The sequence below is a fragment of the Fukomys damarensis genome, unplaced genomic scaffold, assembly GCF_012274545.1.
Source record: "Fukomys damarensis isolate Sample0158 unplaced genomic scaffold, DMR_v1.0_HiC HiC_scaffold_5, whole genome shotgun sequence".
NCBI classification, from domain to species: Eukaryota; Metazoa; Chordata; class Mammalia; order Rodentia; family Bathyergidae; genus Fukomys; species Fukomys damarensis.
In genome coordinates this window covers 41,144,280-41,153,771 of record NW_022900917.1, presented here as the reverse complement: position 1 = coordinate 41,153,771, position 9,492 = coordinate 41,144,280, and the positions used below count along the sequence as shown (strand labels likewise).

The window sequence follows — 9,492 nt, the reverse complement described above, 5'->3', positions numbered from 1 at the left end:
AGCCCAGCCCGCAGGCAGCCAGCCACCCCGTGCCCTTCACCTGCGAGGGCGAGGAGCGCAGAAGCCCCGAGCGAGAGGGTCACCACTAACTTCCGAGGCTGAGGAAGAGTGCCCTAAGAGTTATTCCTGTTCGTTTATTATTTCTGTGCCCTGGGCCCCTACCTTGTCTCACCCACCACAGTAGAGTCTAAAGGCCAACCTATTGGAGAGCCTAATACCCATTAAGTAGGGAAGGCAAGTGCAAAGTCACTGGGGCATGGTCATACAAGTAAACAAGAGAATTGCTGCGAGAATGCAGAGATGGGAGGAGACTCCGCTATAAGAAGTGCAGAGTTGGCCCCCGGGTTTAGATCAGTGGCACCGCACTTGCCTTGCAATTGTAAGGTCCTGAGTTCAATCTCCGCCTGCACACAGACACAGACACAGACACACACACAGAGTACAGAGTAGAAAAAAACAGCAAGGGTTTCATAACTTGTGTGCTGTGCTGGCTGAGGGGCCTGTGACATTCTTATTTCCTGGCCAGAAAGCTGGCTGTGGCAGTGAACGGTGGACTGAAGAGAGACCTCACGGTGGACACAGAGACAAGTTAGAAGGCAACCTCAATACAAATGTGACGGGGCAGGGAAGGAGCCCCCGAAAACACACTGCAAAGGTACACATGGCCAGGCTACAGCTGACACGATGTAGAGCATGGGCCAATGTGGATGGACTCCCAAGCTTCACACTTGGGTGGCTAGGACGGTGGTGTCCAATAAAAGCATGAGGGGAGAAACAGGCTGGGGTGGGAAAGACTTTTCCCAGTTTATATGTTTGGGTTTGAAACGCCTTTGGGACAGCCAAGTGCTCATGTCCCTCAGCCACTGGACGTAGGAGGCACAGAGGTTTGGACTAGGGATATAGTCTACTAGTTCTCCACTCAGGGTGATGCAAGAAAGGATGAGACAATAGGAAAGATCATCCACGTGGAAAAGAGATGTAGGCTGAAGACAGGCCCTGGAAACACCAACTGAGTCTGAAAAGGAGGCAGAACCAGAAAAGAGTAGATATTATTGAAACCAAAGGAGCACTAAGAAATGGAGGAGCAAGCTGCACATGAAAGCCTGAAGATAAGAAGTGGAAAAGAGATGTAGGCTGAAGACAGGCCCTGGAAACACCAACTGAGCCTGAAAAGGAGGAAGAACCAGAAAAGAGTAGATATTGAAACCAAAGGAGCACTAAGAAATGGAGGAGCAAGCTGCACATGAAAGCCTGAAGATAAGTCAAACAGAGTAGTAACTGAAATGAGCAGGACCAGTGGAGGAGAGAGGGCTGTCACCCGTACCAGTGCTGCACTGGCTATTACTGCCATGCCAAAGCCATTCCACGTTGCCCTGGCCTCACCCAGTGAGAGTGTCTTCTCCATTTCAATATGTGACAAGTACGGAGAAGTCAAGTGAGGCGGTAAAGGCACCCAGCTGATCTATAGATGACGGAACCCGAGTGCTCCAGAAGATGTGCCCTGGCCTCACCCAGTGAGAGTGTCTTCTCCATTTCAATATGTGACAAGTACGGAGAGGTCAAGTGAGGCGGTAAAGGCACCCAGCTGATCTATAGATGACGGAACCCGAGTGCTCCAGAAGTCTGTCCTAACCCTTGTTACGGCTTGTGTCTGGCTGTCCCCCAAAGCCTCATGCTTTTTCAGAGGTGGCTGAATCTAGTGTGTAATGACTCTTGGTGGGGCTAGGCCTGCGGGCACTAGGATTAAATGCATGAATGCTGCCTTTAAGTCATCTGAATAAGATTTAAAAAATGGGTACAAGATCCCAATGATGACTGTAACTATACTGTATACCTAAAATGTACCACTAATCTCAATGAGGAAAAAAAGATTAAAAAAACATCAGGAAGACGCTGTTAAGATCTCTTGTTTTGCTACCTTGTGCGCTATGTTCTTTCTTCTGCGATGCCCCTCTGCCACTCTGCCTTGGAGCCAGCTGATTATGGACTGAAACCTCTATGAACTATAAGCCAAGTAAACCTTTCCCCCCTTTAACTTTGAGTGTTGGATATTTCGTCTCAGCAACAAGACAAAAGTAACTAAGACAACCCTCAATTTTTACAGGGCCCCCTCTGGCTGTGCCACATCTTGACTTGCCAGTGCACCTTGTATCTATTAATGATTTCACTTTAGTCCAGCAGCCTATGGATCTACAGCAAATCCTTGGAGGACAAGGAAGGTCAGTAGATACCAAAGAACAAGCTGAAGTCCCTGCTGAAACAGCACAGATCCAGTAGCTGCTGGATTGATGATCAAATGGGGTAGATATGCATTTCTTCCTTCCCTGTGGCTGTTCCCTCTGCCTAAAATCTCAATCAAGAAAGTCCTCTAGGTACTTTTCTTTTCTTTTTTTTTTTTTTCTTTTTGGTACCGGGGATCGAACTCCTGTCCTTGCACTTGTGAGGCAGGCGGTGGATCAACTGAGCTAAATCCCCAGCCCTCCGGTCACTTTTGTATACACAGGAGTATAACTCCAGCTGCCACCCCTGCCCAGATTTTAGTCCCTTACTGTTGATAAGGTGGACAAAGATTTGTGGTACTTTCTGTACCCAAATATTCTTCTGATTTTATCCTCAATCCAAACAGGGCTGGGGATTTAGCTCAGTGGTCCCACCACCTGCCTCGGAAGTGTAAGATCCTGAGTTAGATGTCTGATACAAAAGAAAGAAAGAGAAAGATTCTGTATCCAAACAGACTTGATCTGTCACTTCTTCCCTCTTTCTAAGTGCTGTGCCACATTCTGTCATTTCAGCCTTCTTTCCAGACTTCAGATGCTCTGGCAAATTCGGTCTGTTGTGTCAAGGACCAGCACGGGACTTCCCTACAGGAAATCCATCCCCCGGGTCCCTGAGCACACAGACATCAACTGCCCATGGTCAACCCTTGGTCAGCCACAGTGTGAAACTAGAAAACAGCTCCAAGGACCTATGGATTTTTTTTTTTATTGTCACTAAAAGAAAGGTCATAGACAGAATTTTAAAGTTCCAATTAGCTGTCCACACAAGAAACAAAAAGAAAACATTGAGGAAGGAATGTTCCTTTTGCTTTCTCCCTCACAGTTCAGTACAACTTCGGAAGAGGCCAGGAATGGCTCCATCAGCCCTAATCTTCAGATTACTAGAAGGAAATGACTCACAGTCACCCCTGCCTCATTTCACTGCGTATATAAGTTGCCTGGACTGAAACACCTGTGTAATCGGTACACTGGGAGAAGAAGCAGATGTCTGTAGATACCCTTCAAACTTTTATCTTTTTGGTACCAGGGACCGAACTCAGAAGCTTGCCCTTACAAAGCAGGCAGCAGAACCACGGAGCTAAATCCCCGGCCTGCCTTCAAACTTTTAGGCTTGCTTGTACTTCTTCTAAGTCACTCTTACTTAAATATTTTCAGCCAGAGCCTCCAAGGCAGATAAAGAGAAAACTCTGTGTGAAGAGAAAACACTTGTCCCAAAAGATTCATGTTCCCTTGAAAAGTGTTCCATAACTACCACCACCGCCACCAGGGCCTAGAAAAGAAGGAGGAGGGATGTGCAGGGGAAGAAAGGAGAACAGGATAACCAGTCCCCCACAGGCCCCAAGCTTGTCACGTATTCTTTTGGGGTGTGCAAGGCCCTCAGGACCCTCGACCCAGACCCTCCCAGGCCTGTATGGCAGCCAGCATGCTGGCCAGCTGAAGTAACCCTTTCCCCTAGACAAAGAGCAGGCTTGCTTCCTCCTGAGAAGCAGCGTTCCTCTCCTGTGAGGCAACTGACTGTGCACCCAAGCATCCGCCCAGGTTCTTCGCATCACCCAGGGAGACTTAGGGTGCAAAATCTCAGACTTGAGGCCTTTTCTCCTCAGCCCCAGGAAGAGTATCAGGCTGAGTTATCACCTTGGGAGAGCGGTCAAATCCTAGACCCTGAGCATTTCACGACAGACCCTCGGCAACTCAAAATTCCCACCCAGATATATCTGCCTCTATCCTCTGCAATGCACAGCTTTGAAACAGCTCTGTTCTCAAGCCTGAAAGCTAACAAAGGGAAAGAAATACATACGATAACATAGCCTTGCGTGTGTCAGATATGTGCCCTGGCCTTTGGCGTGTATTCTCTACTTTTCTATTCTTTCTTGAACAGCAGAGCCTAGAAAGCTTAAAATTTTTTCAAATTAATTTTTGTAAAAAATACACTTTCCAGACTCCCTAGCAGATAGGTTTCTGGAATTGAACTGGTGACCCTTAGTGTGTCCTGGAAGATGGAACGGGGGCACAGGCCCTGTCTGCTTTAGCTGTCTTGTGCCAGCAAGCAGGTCATGGAAACATGGTATCTTTCTGAATCCGAATTTTGTTGTCCAAACTGTGACTTCTGGGTGTAGAGAGGTCGTTACAGCATTGACCACTCTCTGGTGACTGGGGATCTCGCCACAGCAGTGTCCTGAAGTCAACAGAACAGAGAAGGCCTTTGATTGCCCACTGTCCAGGTCACAGCGGAGTTATGAGCTTCTGTGGCCGGATGGGTCCACAGTGGTCTACAAGCTGTTCCTAGAAAGCATGTGTCTGGTCCTTCTGAATATTTTGTGAGCACATAACTTCCTGTAGTAAATCTCCTCTTCTGAAGGTCTGCTTCATTCCTGGGACAGAGTGGAGTGGTGAAGAATCAGGGATCTGGGAAAAGCTAGCACTGTTTACTCTTCATGGTGAGTGCATGGGTGTCATTAAAGCATCTTTCATCACGAGGCAGATGCCCCGATGCTAAGATGTCCCGTTACTGTACATACCACTAAGAAGAAACAAAGTTATCTAGTCTTACCTAAACCACAACACACAAATTAATGGTTAAAGAGAGAAAAAGAGGCCTCTATTTCCACACTGCCTAATTTAATGCCAGCTTTGTCATTTACAGCACTGCAGCCTTGCATGAGTCACAAATCTCTCTGCCTCAGTTTCCAAGTTGGGACTGCTCTTAGTACCTGGGCCATAGACTAGAGAAACTGCTGTGAGCATCGGTTGAGATAATGCACTGGGACACACACATAGATCTGGGCCCAGGCCAAAGGTGGTGTTAGACATGGTTATGGTTAGGCGATCTGACTACTATATTCATTGCAATCACTTTTTTTCCTTCCTCGTAGGTGGCGGGGGAACCCAGGATCTTGTTTTCTGTAACCACGTGCTTATCTAAGATTAACTCTTGTCTGGAAAATTACTGTCACATAAATAAAATATCACATACCCTATAGGGTCCGTGCCATCTTTGGTTGCTTTTCTTTATTTTGCATTCTTTTTCACCTTCAACCTCACAATTCTTCTTATCAGTAGCACAAGAAATTAAACTGAAATTAATCCTCTCATTTATCTTGCTAGGACTACATATTTCACACACATCATTCATCTTTATGATCACACAGATATCTTTTGACAAAGGAGGGAGCTGAGAATCAAAGATCAGCCCTGAGCTAAGTCACACAGCATAGAAAGTGTGGAGAGGGATCCAAACACAGACAGGTCACATTCCAGAATCTGTGCTCCTAGCTACGTAGTTCTTTCCCCTAACTGTGCTTAGATAGTGTTAAAAACTCACCTGTTAAGGCAAAGCATGTCTTTATAGTGTAATTTCCCTCCAGTATTGGGGATTGAACTCAGGACCCTGTGCTTTCAAGGCTCTGTACCACTGAGCTACATCCCCAGCCCTTTTAGAGTGTAATATTTAATCAGATTTAAAACAAAGCAGGGGCTGGGGATATAGCTCAGCAGTTCCGCTGCCTGCTTTGCAAGCACAAGGAGCTGAGTTTGATCTCCGGTACCTAAATAAATAAATAAATAAATAAAACAAAGCAGTCCAGGGCCGGGGATATAGCTCAATGGTTCTGCCACCTGCCCTACAAGCAGTTTGATTCCTGGTACCAAAAAAACCCTAACCAAACCAAATAAAAAAGCAGTCTAAAGACAAGCAGTACATACTATAGCTTTTGAGTAAAAATGCAAAATAAACTATTCCACGCCTTGAGACTAGAATCCACAGGGCTGCCTGCCTCGCACTCACTAGCCAGTTGCACTCCCAGGACCTGCTTTGCCTTTTTATTATTTATTTATTTATTCATTTATTTTTTGGTTTTTTGAGACAGGGTCTCCCTATGTAGTTGAGGCTGACCTAGAACTCACTATGTAGCCCAGGCTGGTCTCGAACTCACGGTGATTCTCCTGCCTCAGCCTTCCGAGTGCTGGGATTACAGGTGTGAGCCACTTTGCCCGGCTGGTTTTCAAATCTTAATTCAATACTATTATTAGCAGAATTATGTCACCCTGCTCCCCCCAAGAAACTCATGTGCTAAAATTCTAACCCCCCCAATACCTTTGGTTTGGTTTGGTTTGGTTTGGTTTTCCTTTTTTTTTTTTTTTTTTTTTTTTTTTATTTTTTTGGTGTGTTTGCTTTGTTGTGTTGTGTTTTAGTGACAGGGTCTCAGGCTGGCCTTGGACTCATAGCAATCCTCCTGCCTCAACCTCCTGAGGACTGGGATTACAGGCGTGTGCCACCACACTCTACAGAAATAAAGACTTTGTGCCTTTGTATTAGTCACATTCCATCATCACTGGGACGAAATATACAACTCCCATAACTTACAGAGCAGGAATTTTGGCTCATAGTGATAGGGAAAACTTTAAAAGAGAAAACCTAGGAAAGGTCACAATGTAAGATAAGTTTGCCCTTCTCCGTTTTAACCAGCAAGGGAGGCATCTATTCTCTAAAAAGTTTTGTAAATGATCAGGGCACGGCATTAGGTGTGATCGTTCCCCATCAATGGAGTAGACTTTGATTTCTTTCCTTTCTAACAATTTTAGCGGATTCTGTTCATGGTTGGCAACTCCAAAGCAGAAAAATCATGCAGGAAACGCTTAGGGAGGAAAGCTGCTCACTTCAGCATCCAGGAAGTGAAAGAGAAGGAGGAGCCGGGAACAAGAATATACTCTTCCCGGTCACACCCTCAGTGGCCCAGCTCCCTCAACCAGGCCCCACCTCCTAATGGCACATGCAGTCATAAATCCATCAACGGGCCGATCCACTGACGATTAAATGGCCCCCACGGCCCAGTCATCTTCCTAAAGCCCCATCCCTGAACATGTGAGGCTTGGGGGGAACATCTTAGAACGCAGCATAACAGTCTAAAATGCAAAGATGAAGTCATTGTGTCAGGCACTAATCCAATACGAGTGGTGTCCTTATGGAAAGAGGAAATTCAGACACAGATTCATCATAAGCTTCAACTTATGCTAAAAGTACCTGCACTTCCACAACAAGTGTCTTCAACCTGGGACTGTCACCATCATGGTCAATAATTATTATCTCAAAATACCTCATGTAGGGCCAGGGATTTAGCTCAGTTGTTTTGCTGCCTGCCTTGCAAGTGCAAGGTCCAGAGTTCAATCCTGGTACCAAAAAAAAAAAAAAAAAAAAAATCAAAATACCTCAGGAATCCTCCTCATTTTTGCCTCTACAAAACAACCCCACTGGGCCAGGGATTTAGCTCAGTGGGGCCACTGCCTGCCTCATAAGCACATGGACGTGAGTTCAATCCCCAGTACCACAAATTTAAAAATTGTTTTAAAAATCCCAGTTAGCTTGGGCTACATAGTAAGTACCAGGTCAGTCTCAACTATACAGTGAGACACTGTCTCAAAAAAAAAAAAACCTAAACTAAAAAAGTGCGTGGTGGTGCACGCCTGTAATCCCAGCACTCAAAGAGGCTGATGCAGGAGGATCCCTGTGAGTTTGAGACCAGCCTGGGCTACACAGTGAGTTCCAGGTCAGTCTCAACTATACAGTGAGACCCTGTCTCAAAAAAACAAAAAAATAAAAAATCCCATTTTCTCAACCTCTTAAATGTACCCATACTTAAATATGGCATATATATTCCCAATGCTCTGCAATTCCCAAATAAATATCAGTATTCTTTGGAAAATCTCTGACTTTGTTGTTGTTGTCTTTGTTTTAGATTGATAGGCCTCAAAAGAAACCAACCCTATCAACACCTTGCTTTCAGAACTTTATCTTCCAGAAAATAACTGTGTGCTGTTTAAGCCACTCACCCTGTGGTACTTTGTGTTTGTTTGTTTGTTTTGTTTTGATTTTTGAGACAGGGTCTCACTGTGTAGTTGTGACTGACCTGGAACTCACTATGTAGCCCAGGCTGGTCTCCAACTCACAGGGATCCTCCTGCCTCAGCCTCCCGAGTGCTGGGATTAGAGGCGTGCACCACCACACCCAGCTAGTCTGTGACACTTTGTTCTGGCAACCCTGGAAACTAATACAAGAACTGATTTTTTGAAAAGTCAAATATTTTTAATTTATCATAAATATTAATTTATTTTAAAGTTTAGTCTTAAAGACTTTTCAGAATAGTAAATATTTCTGACAATAAGGAACAGTAGTTTAGAAACTTTTATAAGCCACTTCTCAGAATACACTGAAAGAATAAAATCTTACAGTACCTGTTTTATGTTTCATCAGAGAATACAAAAAGACCTCATTAGATGCGTTTTGATACATGTGACATTTTGCAATGATTGGTAGGGAGAAAGGTACTGTGATTAGAACATATTTAAAAACAAAAGCCAGTTAGCTAGGTGTCATAGTGAACACCTGCCATCCAGCACTCTGGAAGGAGGATTGCAAGTTCCAGCCCAGCCCGAGAGAAATCTAGCAATTTAATAATATACTGTTTCAAAATAAAAAATCAAGTGGGGGAGATGCGGCTCTGTGGTGCCCAACCTGCCTGGCAAGTGCAAGGTCCTGAGTTCGATCCCTGGTACTGCAAAAGAATTTTGTTTAACTAAAAATAAAATAAGGGTGGGGAAGTAGCTTAGGGTAAAAGCTCTGGGTTCAATCCCTGGTACCACTGCCACAATAAAAATGCCATTTTAAATGGCTCACAGTCATGAATTGCTTAACGACAGAGACGTTTTCTGACAATCAGGCAACTTTTGTCACTATGGGATCAGCATAGAGAATTCTTACAGCAACCGAGGTGCTACTGCCTCCTAAACAGGTAACTGGTTTCTCCTAGGCTACAAACCTGTATATCACAGGACTGTTATGAATCCTGCCGGCGACTACTACACAGTGGTATCTGTGTGTGTGACTGTATCTAAACAGGTTTGTCTACATTTGTATCATCACAAGCACAGGAGCAGTGCTTTGTGCCTGACTTCATGCAGCTGCAATGTCACCAGACAACAGGTATTTTTCACCTCCTTGAAATCTTATGGAAACAAGTATAGGTGGCATAATTCTGGGCATGGATAATGGTAAGGTCACCCTGGGTGTGAGTGCTACCCACCCTCAGGGTGTGTAGTCAGGACAGAATACAGGGGCCGGGGCCAGGGCTAGGGATTTAGCTCAGTGGTTCCACCACCTGCCTCACAAGCACAAGGACCAGAGTTCGATCCCTAGCACCAGGGTGAAAAAGAGAATATATAT

At 45.0% G+C, this 9,492-nt stretch overlaps 1 long non-coding RNA gene across 1 annotated transcript in view; it reads left to right on the top strand.

Annotated features, from left to right (window-relative positions):
• The window catches only part of LOC117284447, a 6,067-nt gene extending 854 nt beyond the window's left edge, over positions 1-5,213 (top strand). Inside the window, exons 2-3 of the long non-coding RNA XR_004515537.1 lie at positions 4,636-4,714; positions 5,150-5,213. This is a non-coding gene — a long non-coding RNA (uncharacterized LOC117284447). The remainder of the gene's footprint in view (positions 1-4,635; positions 4,715-5,149) is intronic.
• Positions 5,214-9,492: the final 4,279 nt, after the last annotated feature.